This window comes from Carcharodon carcharias, chromosome 32 (assembly GCF_017639515.1).
Source record: "Carcharodon carcharias isolate sCarCar2 chromosome 32, sCarCar2.pri, whole genome shotgun sequence".
Taxonomy (NCBI): domain Eukaryota; kingdom Metazoa; phylum Chordata; class Chondrichthyes; order Lamniformes; family Lamnidae; genus Carcharodon; species Carcharodon carcharias.
The window spans coordinates 21,844,517-21,857,042 of NC_054498.1; the positions used below are offsets into that span (position 1 = coordinate 21,844,517).

A 12,526-nucleotide genomic window follows, 5' to 3' on the forward strand; every position below is an offset into this window, starting at 1 on the left:
CACAGGGGTGGGGAGAGAGGCGGACACAGGGGGTGGGAGAGAGGCGGACACAGGGGGTGGGAGAGAGGCGGACACAGGGGTGTGGGAGAGAGGCGGACACAGGGGGTGGGAGAGAGGCGGACACAGGGGGTGGGAGAGAGGCGGACACAGGGGGTGGGGAGAGAGGCGGACACAGGGGTGTGGGAGAGAGGCGGACACAGGGGGTGGGAGAGAGGCGGACACAGGGGGGGTGGGAGAGAGGCGGACACAGGGGGTGGGAGAGAGGCGGACACAGGGGGTGGGAGAGAGGCGGACACAGGGGGTGGGGGAGAGGCGGACACAGGGGGTGGGGAGAGAGGGCGGACACAGGGGGTGGGGAGAGAGGAGGCGGACACAGGGGGTGGGGAGAAGAGGCGGACACAGGGGGTGGGGAGAGAGGCGGAACAGGGGGTGAGGGAGAGAGCGGACACAGGGGGTGGAGGAGAGAGGCGGACACAGGGGTGGGGAGAGAGGCGGAACACCAGGGGGTGGGGAGAGAGGCGGGACACAGGGGGTGGGGGAGAGGCGGACACAGGGGGTGGGGCAGAGAGGCGGACACAGGGGGGGGGAGAGAGGCGGACACAGGGGGTGGGGAGAGAGGCGGACACAGGGGGTGGGAGAGAGGCGGACACAGGGGGTGGGGAGAGAGGCGGACACAGGGGAGTGGGGAGAGAGGCGGACACAGGGGGTGGGAGAGGAGGCGGACACAGGGGGGGGGGAGAGAGGCGGACACAGGGGGTGGGGAGAGAGGCGGACACAGGGGGTGGGAGAGAGGCGGACACAGGGGGTGGGGGAGGGGGAGAGAGCGGACACAGGGGGTGGGAGAGAGGCGGACACAGGGGGGGGGAGAGAGGCGGACACAGGGGGTGGGAGAGAGGCGGACACAGGGGGTGGGGAGAGAGGCGGACACAGGGGGTGGGAGAGAGGCGGACACAGGGGGTGGGGAGAGAGGCGGACACAGGGGGTGGGAGAGAGGCGGACACAGGGGGTGGGAGAGAGGCGGACACAGGGGGTGGGAGAGAGGCGGACACAGGGGGTGGGGAGAGAGGCGGACACAGGGGGTGGGGAGAGAGGCGGACACAGGGGGTGGGAGAGAGGCGGACACAGGGGGTGGGGAGAGAGGCGGACACAGGGGGTGGGGAGAGAGGCGGACACAGGGGGTGGGGAGAGAGGCGGACACAGGGGGTGGGGAGAGAGGCGGACACAGGGGGGGTGGGAGAGAGGCGGACACAGGGGGTGGGGAGAGAGGCGGACACAGGGGGTGGGAGAGAGGCGGACACAGGGGGTGGGAGAGAGGCGGACACAGGGGTGGGAGAGAGGCGGACACAGGGGGTGGGAGAGAGGCGGACACAGGGGGTGGGGAGAGAGGCGCACACAGGGGGGGGGAGAGAGGCGGACACAGGGGGTGGGAGAGAGGCGGACACAGGGGGTGGGAGAGAGGCGGACACAGGGGGTGGGAGAGAGGCGGACACAGGGGGTGGGAGAGAGGCGGACACAGGGGGTGGGGAGAGAGGCGGACACAGGGGGTGGGAGAGAGGCGGACACAGGGGGGGGAGGAGAGAGGCGGGACACAGGGGGTTGGGGAGAGAGAGGCGGACACAGGGGGTGGGGAGAGAGGCGGCACAGGGGGTGGGGAGAGAGGCGGACACAGGGGGTGGGGAGAGAGGCGGACCAGGGGGTGGGGGCAGAGAGGCGGACACAGGGGGTGGGGAGAGAGGCGGACACAGGGGGTGGGGAGAGAGGCGGACACAGGGGGTGGGGAGAGAGGCCGGGACACAGGGGGTGGGGAGAGAGGCGGACACAGGGGGTGGGGTGAGAGGCGGACACAGGGGCGTGGGGAGAGAGGCGGACACAGGGGGTGGGAGAGAGGCGGACACAGGGGGTGGGCGAGAGAGGCGGACCACAGGGGGTGGGGAGAGAGGCGGACACAGGGGGGTGGGGAAGAGGCGGACACAGGGGGTGGGGAGAGAGGCGGACACAGGGGGTGGGGAGAGAGGCGGACACAGGGGGTGGGGAGAGAGGCGGACACAGGGAGGTGGGGAGAGAGGCGGGACACAGGGGGTGGGGAGAGAGGCGGACACAGGGGGTGGGAGAGAGGCGGACACAGGGGGTGGGGAGAGAGGCGGACACAGGGGGTGGGAGAGAGCGGCGGACACAGGGGGTGGGGAGAGAGGCGGACACAGGGGGTGGGAGAGAGGCGGACACAGGGGGTGGGAGAGAGGCGGACACAGGGGGTGGGGAGAGAGGCGGACACAGGGGGTGGGGAGAGAGGCGGACACAGGGGGTGGGGAGAGAGGCGGACACAGGGGGTGGGAGAGAGGCGGACACAGGGGGTGGGAGAGAGGCGGACACAGGGGGTGGGGAGAGAGGCGGACACAGGGGGTGGGGAGAGAGGCGGACACAGGGGGTGGGAGAGAGGCGGACACAGGGGGTGGGAGAGAGAGGCGGACACAGGGGGTGGGAGAGAGGCGGACACAGGGGGTGGGGAGAGAGGCGGACACAGGGGGGTGGGGAGAGAGGCGGACACAGGGGGTGGGGAGAGAGGCGGACACAGGGGGTGGGAGAGAGGCGGGACCACAGGGGGTGGGGAGAGAGGCGGACACAGGGGGGTGGGAGAGAGGCCGGACACAGGGGGTGGGGAGAGAGGCGGACACAGGGGGTGGGGAGAGAGGCGGACACAGGGGGTGGGGAGAGAGGCGGACACAGGGGGTGGGGAGGAGAGGGCGGACACAGGGGGTGGGGAGAGAGGCGGACACAGGGGTGGTGGGGAGAGAGCGGACCCAGGGGGGTGGGAGAGAGGCGGACACAGGGGTGGGGAGAGAGGCGGACACCTAGGGGGGTGGGGAGAGGAGGGCGGACACAGGGGGGGTGGGGAGAGAGGCGGACACAGGGGGTGGGAGAGAGGCGGACACAGGGGGTGGGAGAGAGGCGGACACAGGGGAGTGGGGGAGAGAGCGGACACAAGGGGGTGGGAGAGAGGCGGACACAGGGGGTGGGGAGAGAGCGGACACAGGGGGTGGGGAGAGAGGCGGACACAGGGGGTGGGGAGAGAGGCGGACACAGGGGGTGGGAGAGAGGCCGGACACAGGGGGTGGGAGAGAGGCGGACACAGGGGGGTGGGGAGAGAGGCGGACACAGGGGGGTGGGGAGAGAGTGCGGACACAGGGGGGGTGGGAGAGAGCGGACACAGGGGGTGGGAGAGAGCGGACACAGGGGGTGGGGAGAGAGCGGACACAGGGGGTGGGGAGAGAGGCCGGACACAGGGGGTGGGAGAGAGGCCGGACACAGGGGGTGGGAGAGAGGCGGACACAGGGGGTGGGGAGAGAGGCGGACACAGGGGGTGGGAGAGAGGCCGGACACAGGGGGTGGGAGAGAGGCGGACACAGGGGGGTGGGAGAGAGGCGGACACAGGGGGTGGGAGAGAGGCGGGACACAGGGGGTGGGAGAGAGGCGACACAGGGGGTGGGAGAGAGGCGGACACAGGGGGTGGGGAGAGAGGCCGGACACAGGGGGTGGGAGAGAGGCCGGACACAGGGGGTGGGGAGAGAGGCGGACACAGGGGGTGGGAGAGAGGCGGACACAGGGGGTGGGAGAGAGGCCGGACACAGGGGGTGGGGAGAGAGGCGGACACAGGGGGTGGGGAGAGAGGCGGACACAGGGGGTGGGGAGAGAGGCGGACACAGGGGGTGGGAGAGAGGCGGACACAGGGGGTGGGAGAGAGGCGGACACAGGGGGTGGGGAGAGAGGCGGACACAGGGGGTGGGAGAGAGGCGGACACAGGGGGTGGGAGAGAGCCGGACACAGGGGGTGGGGAGAGAGCCGGACACAGGGGGTGGGGAGAGAGCCGGACACAGGGGGTGGGGAGAGAGCCGGACACAGGGGGTGGGGAGAGAGCCGGACACAGGGGGTGGGGAGAGAGCCGGACACAGGGGGTGGGAGAGAGGCGGACACAGGGGGTGGGGAGAGAGGCGGACACAGGGGGTGGGGAGAGAGGCGGACACAGGGGGTGGGGAGAGAGGCGGACACAGGGGGTGGGGAGAGAGGCGGACACAGGGGGTGGGGAGAGAGGCGGACACAGGGGGTGGGAGAGAGGCGGACACAGGGGTGGGAGAGAGGCGGACACAGGGGGTGGGGAGAGAGGCGGACACAGGGGGTGGGAGAGAGGCGGACCCAGGGGGTGGGAGAGAGGCGGACACAGGGGGTGGAGAGAGGCGGACACAGGGGGTGGAGGAGAGAGGCGGACACAGGGGGTGGGAGAGAGGCGGACACAGGGGGTGGGAGAGAGGCGGACACAGGGGGGTGGGAGAGAGGCGGACACAGGGGTGGGAGAGAGGCGGACACAGGGGGTGGGAGAGAGGCGGACACAGGGGGTGGGAGAGAGGCGGAACAGGGGGTGGGAGAGAGGCGGACACAGGGGGTGGGAGAGAGCGGACACAGGGGGTGGGAGAGAGGCGGACACAGGGGGTGGGAGAGAGGCGGACACAGGGGGTGGGAGAGAGGCGGACACAGGGGGTGGGAGAGAGGCGGACACAGGGGGTGGGAGAGAGGCGGACACAGGGGGTGGGAGAGAGGCGGACACAGGGGGTGGGAGAGAGGCGGACACAGGGGGTGGGAGAGAGGCGGACACAGGGGGTGGGAGAGAGGCGGACACAGGGGGTGGGAGAGAGGCGGACACAGGGGGTGGGAGAGAGGCGGACACAGGGGGTGGGAGAGAGGCGGACACAGGGGGTGGGAGAGAGGCGGACACAGGGGGTGGGAGAGAGGCGGACACAGGGGGTGGGAGAGAGGCGGACACAGGGGGTGGGAGAGAGGCGGACACAGGGGGTGGGAGAGAGGCGGACACAGGGGGTGGGAGAGAGGCGGGACACAGGGGGTGGGAGAGAGGCGGACACAGGGGGTGGGAGAGAGGCGGACACAGGGGGTGGGAGAGAGGCGGACACAGGGGGTGGGAGAGAGGCGGACACAGGGGGTGGGAGAGAGGCGGACACAGGGGGGTGGGAGAGAGGCGGACACAGGGGGTGGGAGAGAGGCGGACACAGGGGGTGGGAGAGAGGCGGACACAGGGGGTGGGAGAGAGGCCGGACACAGGGGGTGGGAGAGAGGCCGGACACAGGGGGTGGGAGAGAGGCGGACACAGGGGGTGGAGGAGAGAGGCGGACACAGGGGGTGGGAGAGAGGCGGACACAGGGGGTGGGAGAGAGGCGGACACAGGGGGTGGGAGAGAGGAGGCGGACACAGGGGGTGGGAGAGAGGCGGACACAGGGGGTGGGAGAGAGGCGGACACAGGGGGTGGGAGAGAGGCGGACACAGGGGGTGGGAGAGAGGCGGACACAGGGGGTGGGAGAGAGGCGGACACAGGGGGTGGGAGAGAGAGGCGGACACAGGGGGTGGGAGAGAGGCGGACACAGGGGGGTGGGAGGAGAGGCGGACACAGGGGGTGGGAGAGAGGCGGACACAGGGGGTGGGAGAGAGGCGGACACAGGGGGTGGGAGAGAGGCGGACACAGGGGGTGGGAGAGAGGCGGACACAGGGGGTGGGAGAGAGGCGGACACAGGGGGTGGGAGAGAGGCGGACACAGGGGGTGGGAGAGAGGCGGACACAGGGGGTGGGAGAGAGGCGGACACAGGGGGTGGGAGAGAGGCGGACACAGGGGGTGGGAGAGAGGCGGACACAGGGGGTGGGAGAGAGGCGGACACAGGGGGTGGGAGAGAGGCGGACACAGGGGGTGGGAGAGAGGCGGACACAGGGGGTGGGAGAGAGGGGACACAGGGGGTGGGAGAGAGGCGGACACAGGGGGTGGGAGAGAGGCGGACACAGGGGGTGGGAGAGAGGCGGACACAGGGGGTGGGAGAGAGGCGGACACAGGGGGTGGGAGAGAGGCGGACACAGGGGGTGGGAGAGAGGCGGACACAGGGGGTGGGAGAGAGGCGGACACAGGGGGTGGGAGAGAGGCGGACACAGGGGGTGGGAGAGAGGCGGACACAGGGGGTGGGAGAGAGGCGGACACAGGGGGTGGGAGAGAGGCGGACACAGGGGGTGGGAGAGAGGCGGACACAGGGGGTGGGAGAGAGGCGGACACAGGGGGTGGGAGAGAGGCGGACACAGGGGGTGGGAGAGAGGCGGACACAGGGGGTGGGAGAGAGCGGACACAGGGGGTGGGAGAGAGGCGGACACAGGGGGTGGGAGAGAGGCGGACACAGGGGGTGGGAGAGAGGCGGACACAGGGGGTGGGAGAGAGGCGGACACAGGGGGTGGGAGAGAGCCGGACACAGGGGGTGGGAGAGAGCCGGACACAGGGGGTGGGAGAGAGGCGGACACAGGGGGTGGGAGAGAGGCGGACACAGGGGGTGGGAGAGAGAGCGGACACAGGGGGTGGGAGAGAGGCGGACACAGGGGTGGGAGAGAGGCGGACACAGGGGGTGGGAGAGAGGCGGACACAGGGGGTGGGAGAGAGGCGGACACAGGGGGTGGAGAGAGAGCGGACACAGGGGGTGGGAGAGAGCCGGACACAGGGGGTGGGAGAGAGCCGGACACAGGGGGTGGGAGAGAGGCGGACACAGGGGGTGGGAGAGAGGCGGACACAGGGGGTGGGAGAGAGGCGGACACAGGGGGTGGGAGAGAGGCGGACACAGGGGGTGGGAGAGAGGCGGACACAGGGGGTGGGAGAGAGGCGGACACAGGGGGTGGGAGAGAGGCGGACACAGGGGGTGGGAGAGAGCCGGACACAGGGGGTGGGAGAGAGGCCGGACACAGGGGGTGGGAGAGAGGCGGACACAGGGGGTGGGAGAGAGCCGGACACAGGGGGTGGGAGAGAGCCGGACACAGGGGGTGGGAGAGAGCCGGACACAGGGGGTGGGAGAGAGCCGGACACAGGGGGGTGGGAGAGAGCCGGACACAGGGGGTGGGAGAGAGCCGGACACAGGGGGTGGGAGAGAGCCGGACACAGGGGGTGGGAGAGAGCCGGACACAGGGGGTGGGAGAGAGCCGGACACAGGGGGTGGGAGAGAGCCGGACACAGGGGGTGGGAGAGAGCCGGACACAGGGGGTGGGAGAGAGCCAGACACAGAGAGAGAGGGGGGTGGGAGAGAGCCAGACACAGGGGGTGGGAGAGAGCCAGACACAGAGAGAGAGGGGGGTGGGAGAGAGCCAGACACAGGGGGTGGGAGAGAGCCAGACACAGAGAGAGAGGGGGGTGGGAGAGAGCCAGACACAGAGGGTGGGAGAGAGCCAGACACAGAGAGAGAGGGGGGTGGGAGAGAGTCAGACACAGAGGGTGGGAGAGAGCCAGACACAGAGAGAGAGGGTGGGGGGGGAGAGCAACAGCCAGACAGAGAGGGGGAGGGGAGAGAGTGAGAAAGCCAGGCACAGAGAAGGGGGGGAGGGTAAGAGAGCGAGTGCGCCAGACAGAGGGGGATAGCGTGCGCGTGCCAGGCAGAAGCAGAGGTAGTGACGCCCCAAGACTAAAGCTGCAAAAAGAGAAGACATCGTGCACTCCCCATCCAGTCCTAATATGGGAAGTGTAGCTACTTTCAGAGCTGCTGTGAACTGTGAGCTGGGAGGGAGCTACACCTCGAGCTCTGCTGCTGCAGCGTGGGCTTTTTGCTTGCAGGCCAGGCATTGTGGTCAGCTAATGGCAAGTAAATGCAATGATAGCTAAAAGAACTGCACACCTAAATCAACACTGTGCTGAACCTTGCATTCTGAAACTGCCATTGCTTTCTTCACCAGGTCAGGCAGATCCAGGATCCAACCCTATGCCACTGATTTGAGGATTGTCCACTCCACGCCATATCAGGGATGCAGCTGAATGATCAGTCATCTATCTGGCTGATGAAGCATCACATATATGTCAATTCTAAAATTGGAAAGATCATGCACTGCTATTGCCTGTGGAACTTATTTTTGCAACTAACACTGATATACCAAAGGGTGACTAATAGAATGTTGTTTCCTACATCTATAAAGTTTGCAGATGATAGTGTTCATATACACAAATCCTTAAAAAGGTGGGACGGCAAGGGGTTAGGTGATTTAAAAAAGCAAATGAATTACTTGGTTTTATAAATAAAGGACTAGAGCATCAAAGCAAAACAGATCATACTCTCGCTCTTATAAATCACTGATTAGGCAGGAGTATTGTAGACAACTGCAATAGAATGCGTGTAAAGGAAGATTACCAGAATGTAACCAAGGATGAGGGATTTTGGTTATAAGGAGGTTGAAAAGATTAAGGCTGTTCACTTTTAATTGGAGAAGGTTAAGAGGTGATCTACCAAAGGTTTGCATGATGCGGTTTTGACAAAAGTAAATAGGGAAGAAAGAAATCCCTCTAGCCAGTTCATTAACAATTGAAGGCACTCAGCAGAATGCATATCTCCACCATGCTGTGTTAACACAAACTTATTACAATTACGTAGCTTGTCCTCGAGGCTTTTCCCTGCTTGGTTGACACTAACTACAAAGCTGAAAATTTTTTTTTAAAATTCAGAGCTTCCATCTCACTGAGGAGGTCAATCCACATCCAAAAACCTGCTTTGAAAACTCAACTCACATGTTGACAGCTATGACAAACACTACCGAGACAATGCACAACATTCTAAATAAAACAACCCACAACATGCTAAAAAAGTCAATTTTCCCCATCTCTCAATGTTAACAAATCCTTTTAAAAAAAAATCCAAGATCCAGATCTGGAACCACAACTTTGCCGTCACTTCTTCTATGGGCTATACTAATCTTTATACAAGTGTTCGTTGAAATCCGTCCATTAGTTCTGAGATATATTGTTTACAGATAAACAGACAACCAAACATGGGTGAAAACATTAACTCTGTCCACCTTCAGTGGCAATGGTAAACTAGAGTTCATTAATTAAAACCATTGGGAAAAGATACACAGGAGGAAATTTTTTTTCAGAAAGTGTTTGGTACCCTCTTCAAAGCCTTCTAGCTGAAAAGGTGTAACAGCTGATTTCATGAATAATGTTAAAAGGGAATTAGACAGGTACTTAAGGATGAGGAAGTGGTTACAAAGTTATGTGGGGCTGTGCACAACTGCTAGATCAAACAGAGACACAATGGGCCAATGAAATTCTTCGGGGTTGTGTCTCTCAATAATTCTAAATACAATTTTAAATGCTAATGGAATGTTGGCTTTTCTCTCAGGGGCTAGAATACAAAGAAGTAGAATGAGGTTTGTAATATAAAGCCCTGGTTAGATCATAATTGAAGTATCACATGCAATTTTGGACACTGCATCTCAAAGAATATACTGGCCCTGGAGAGTATGCAATGCAAATTCATCAGAATGATACTGAGGCTAAGAGGGTTAAACTATGGACAGGTTGCAAAGGTTAGGCTTATATTCCCTGCAAAAAGCAATGATCTAATTGAGGTGCTTATGGTTAAAGGAGTTCACAGGGTAGATAGAGACAAAACTCATCTAATCAACTTTTTATGAAGATAAATTTAAAATTTCAAACCTGACATTAACAATACCCTTGCCTAACACAAGTTTAAGGGTTACAGAATCAAAGTTGGTAATGAATGGCAGAATAGGTTCGAGGGGCTGAATGAATGGCCAATACAAATCAGAATAAGGCCCACCCAGTCTGTGCTGGTACCTTCGAAAAGCATTCCCCATATCCCTGCAACTTTTTTTCCTTCAAGTGTTTATCCAATTCTCTTCTGAAGCTTGTAAAATCTGCATCCACCACCCTATCAGGCAGTGCATTTCAAATTTTAACAATTCATTGCATAAAAAAGTTTTCATGTTAGCCCCGATTCTAAATCTCTTTGGTTATCGACCCTTCCACCACTAAAACAATTTCTTTATTTAATCTAAGTCCTCCATGCCACGCCTCTATCAGATCTCCTTAGTTTTCACTGCTCTAAGGACACCAATCCCAGTTTCTCCAGTCTATCCAGATAACTGTAATCCCTCATCACTGAAACCTTTCTAGGAAACCCCACTTGTACTGTCTCCTTCATGTCCTTCTTAAAGCTTGGTGTCCAGAATTGGGCACAATACTCCAGCTGGGGCCTGACTAGTATTTTATATAAGATTTGGTTTTTGTGCCCTATGGGCAGAATTTTCAGATTGGCGTGCGGGGGCTGACCAGACACAAAATGATGGGCGATGATGTCGAGCATGTGTCCCGACATCACCGCGCGCCATCATGATATTTTGTTAGGCGGGCGTGCGCTGAGTTCAGAGGCGCACCCGCCATTAATTAACGAGCCAGTTAAGGCCCTTGAGGCAGCAACTGAAAACGATTTTTCACAGCCCCTGCAATTTTCAGTGCGTCGCATGGGCACAACGGGCTGGCCACATTTTTAAAAACCTCACCCCCCGGCGGGATAAGAGGGGCGAATGAGCTCGCTAATGCGAGTAGTTAGAGCTTTAGTTTTTAAACTTACTGCTACTTGCTTGTGTGAACAGGACAACTTCAATTCTCTTCAGAGCTGCTTTGATAGAAAGAACAAGCTTGAGTTCAGGACTCTGGAGGAATCATAACACTTGGGGCATTGCAGGTATCAGACAGCCTTCCCTTACCCTGGGAATGGGGACTGTGCTCTCCACTGGAATCACCTCCTCTGAGGAGAAAAAAAGAGGGCCAGAAGCAGGAGGAGGCCATATTCAGCCTCCAGGGGAGCCACCTTTGGGAGGACAGAGGCAGGCACAAGGGACACAAGGCCAACAGGAAGTCCAAGGCGGAAGGGGCCGCAGAAGATGTCAATATCCTGCTGCCATCTGTCAGATGATCAGCCCTGAGATCAGCTCCAAGTGTGCGGATGGACAAACCATGCCAGCGGCACTGAAGGTCGCAGCTGCCCTCAACTTCTATGCCTCTGGCCCTTTCCAGGGGTCAGTGGGTGACCTTTGTGGTCCCAGTCAGCTGTCCACAGTTGTGTCAAGCTGGTGACAGACGCTCTGTTCAGGCGTGCATTGACTTTCATTCACTACCACTCAGATGAGACCAGCCAGGCAGAGTGAGCCAGAGGCTTTGTCGTGATTGCTGGGTTCCCCTGCATCCAGGTTGCAATCGATTGCGCGCTGGTGGCCATCAAGGCACCAGTGGGTGAACTGGGAGTCTTAGTCCACAGGAAGGGATTCCACTTCATGAACGTTCAGATAGTGTGAGACCATAGGATGCAGATTCTGTAAAGTCAGTGCAAGGTGCCCAGGCAGCTCCCATGATGCATACATCCTGAGACACTCCCAGGTGCCGAGGTTCTTCAGTGTTCCAGCCCGATGAGATGGATGGCTGCTGGGTGACAAGGGCTATCCCCTCAAAAGATGGCTCATGATACTCTTCCGCCATCCAAGAACAGAGGCCGAGCGGTACAATAGGAGCCATGCCTCCACAAGGGCCGTGGTAGAGAGAACCATCGATCTTCTCAAAACGCGCTTCCGATGCCCAACAGATCGTGTGCCACTGATAGTGGTTGCATGCTGCACTCTTCACAATCTGGTGCTGGAAAGGGGGGGTTGCAGCGGAGGAAGATGGCATAGACGCAGATGCTCTGGCTGCGATAAGTCCAGTAGTGAGTCCGAGGATGAGCACGCACAGGAGAACGCTGAGGGGATAAACACCGACCCAGGCAACCTCCAGGGAGGCAGGGACACCTGGGAGGCTTTGATCCAACGCCTGTCAAAGATGAACCACCAACACATGGCAGGGCTGCAGCTCTATACTCGATAACAGAGCAACATTTCCCTGGTCAGGAACATTAACCATGTGCCTTTTCAATAAAGCTCAATGACAAACAAGTCACTCAACATCATGGGTTCCCCTTCACCTGCAGAACTAATGAAGCATCCAGAGGTTTGTTGAGAACCAAAACATTTAATGATTGCCAACTTGCATACAGAAATCACAGTACAGTAAAAAGGTGCTAAACAGTATACCTACTTAAACATGGGGCAGAAGAAAACCACTAGTGTTGTGCCTAAGCAGATTAACACTTGCGGGTGCTACATCTAGGTGCTCCCCCCTTGCTGGCACCGGCATTGAAGGCAGCCCGCTCATTCTGCTGTCCTGTTGGCCTTGATGACCTTGGCGGGCGTCCTCTGGCCCGTGGAGCCATTGCTGGCCCCGCCTGGGAGGGAGCAGCCAGTGCTACAGCTGGCATCTCCCCAATCACCACAGCCTCATCGGATGCCATGGTCACTGGCAGCGGGGTGGAGGAGCTGCTGCTGCCACCTGGAGCGCCAAGAGCAGCCCGCAGAGACAACAGGCAGCTCATGCGCTGTGAGGTCACTTTGGACTTCCCTGCTCACCATTAGTGGATAGGCACCTATATGGGATACTGGGTGCCCAATCCATCTCCCACACTGACACTGACCACCTGAGGACAATGCCACTGTGAGGGCTTGCAGGTCTGAGTGCATCCCCAGGAAGCCCTGATTGTTCTCCTGGAGGAGCGTCTCCATGAGAATCATCACTCTCTCCATGGAGGAGGCATTGTGCTCGGCCATGAGGGTCATTGCATTGCTCACGCTCTGC

At 61.0% G+C, this 12,526-nt stretch overlaps 1 protein-coding gene and 1 long non-coding RNA gene across 4 annotated transcripts in view; one reads left to right on the top strand and one right to left on the bottom strand.

Annotated features, from left to right (window-relative positions):
• LOC121272035 overlaps positions 1-7,819 on the top strand; it is a 105,084-nt gene extending 97,265 nt beyond the window's left edge. The window contains exon 5 of one of the 2 annotated variants that reach the window (XR_005941839.1): positions 7,747-7,819. This is a non-coding gene — a long non-coding RNA (uncharacterized LOC121272035). The remainder of the gene's footprint in view (positions 1-7,746) is intronic. The other variant, XR_005941838.1, reaches the window with a different exon arrangement.
• slc12a1 (solute carrier family 12 member 1) overlaps positions 1-12,526 on the bottom strand; it is a 126,114-nt gene that overhangs the window by 73,336 nt on the left and 40,252 nt on the right. The gene's annotated exons all lie outside the window — the stretch shown is intronic.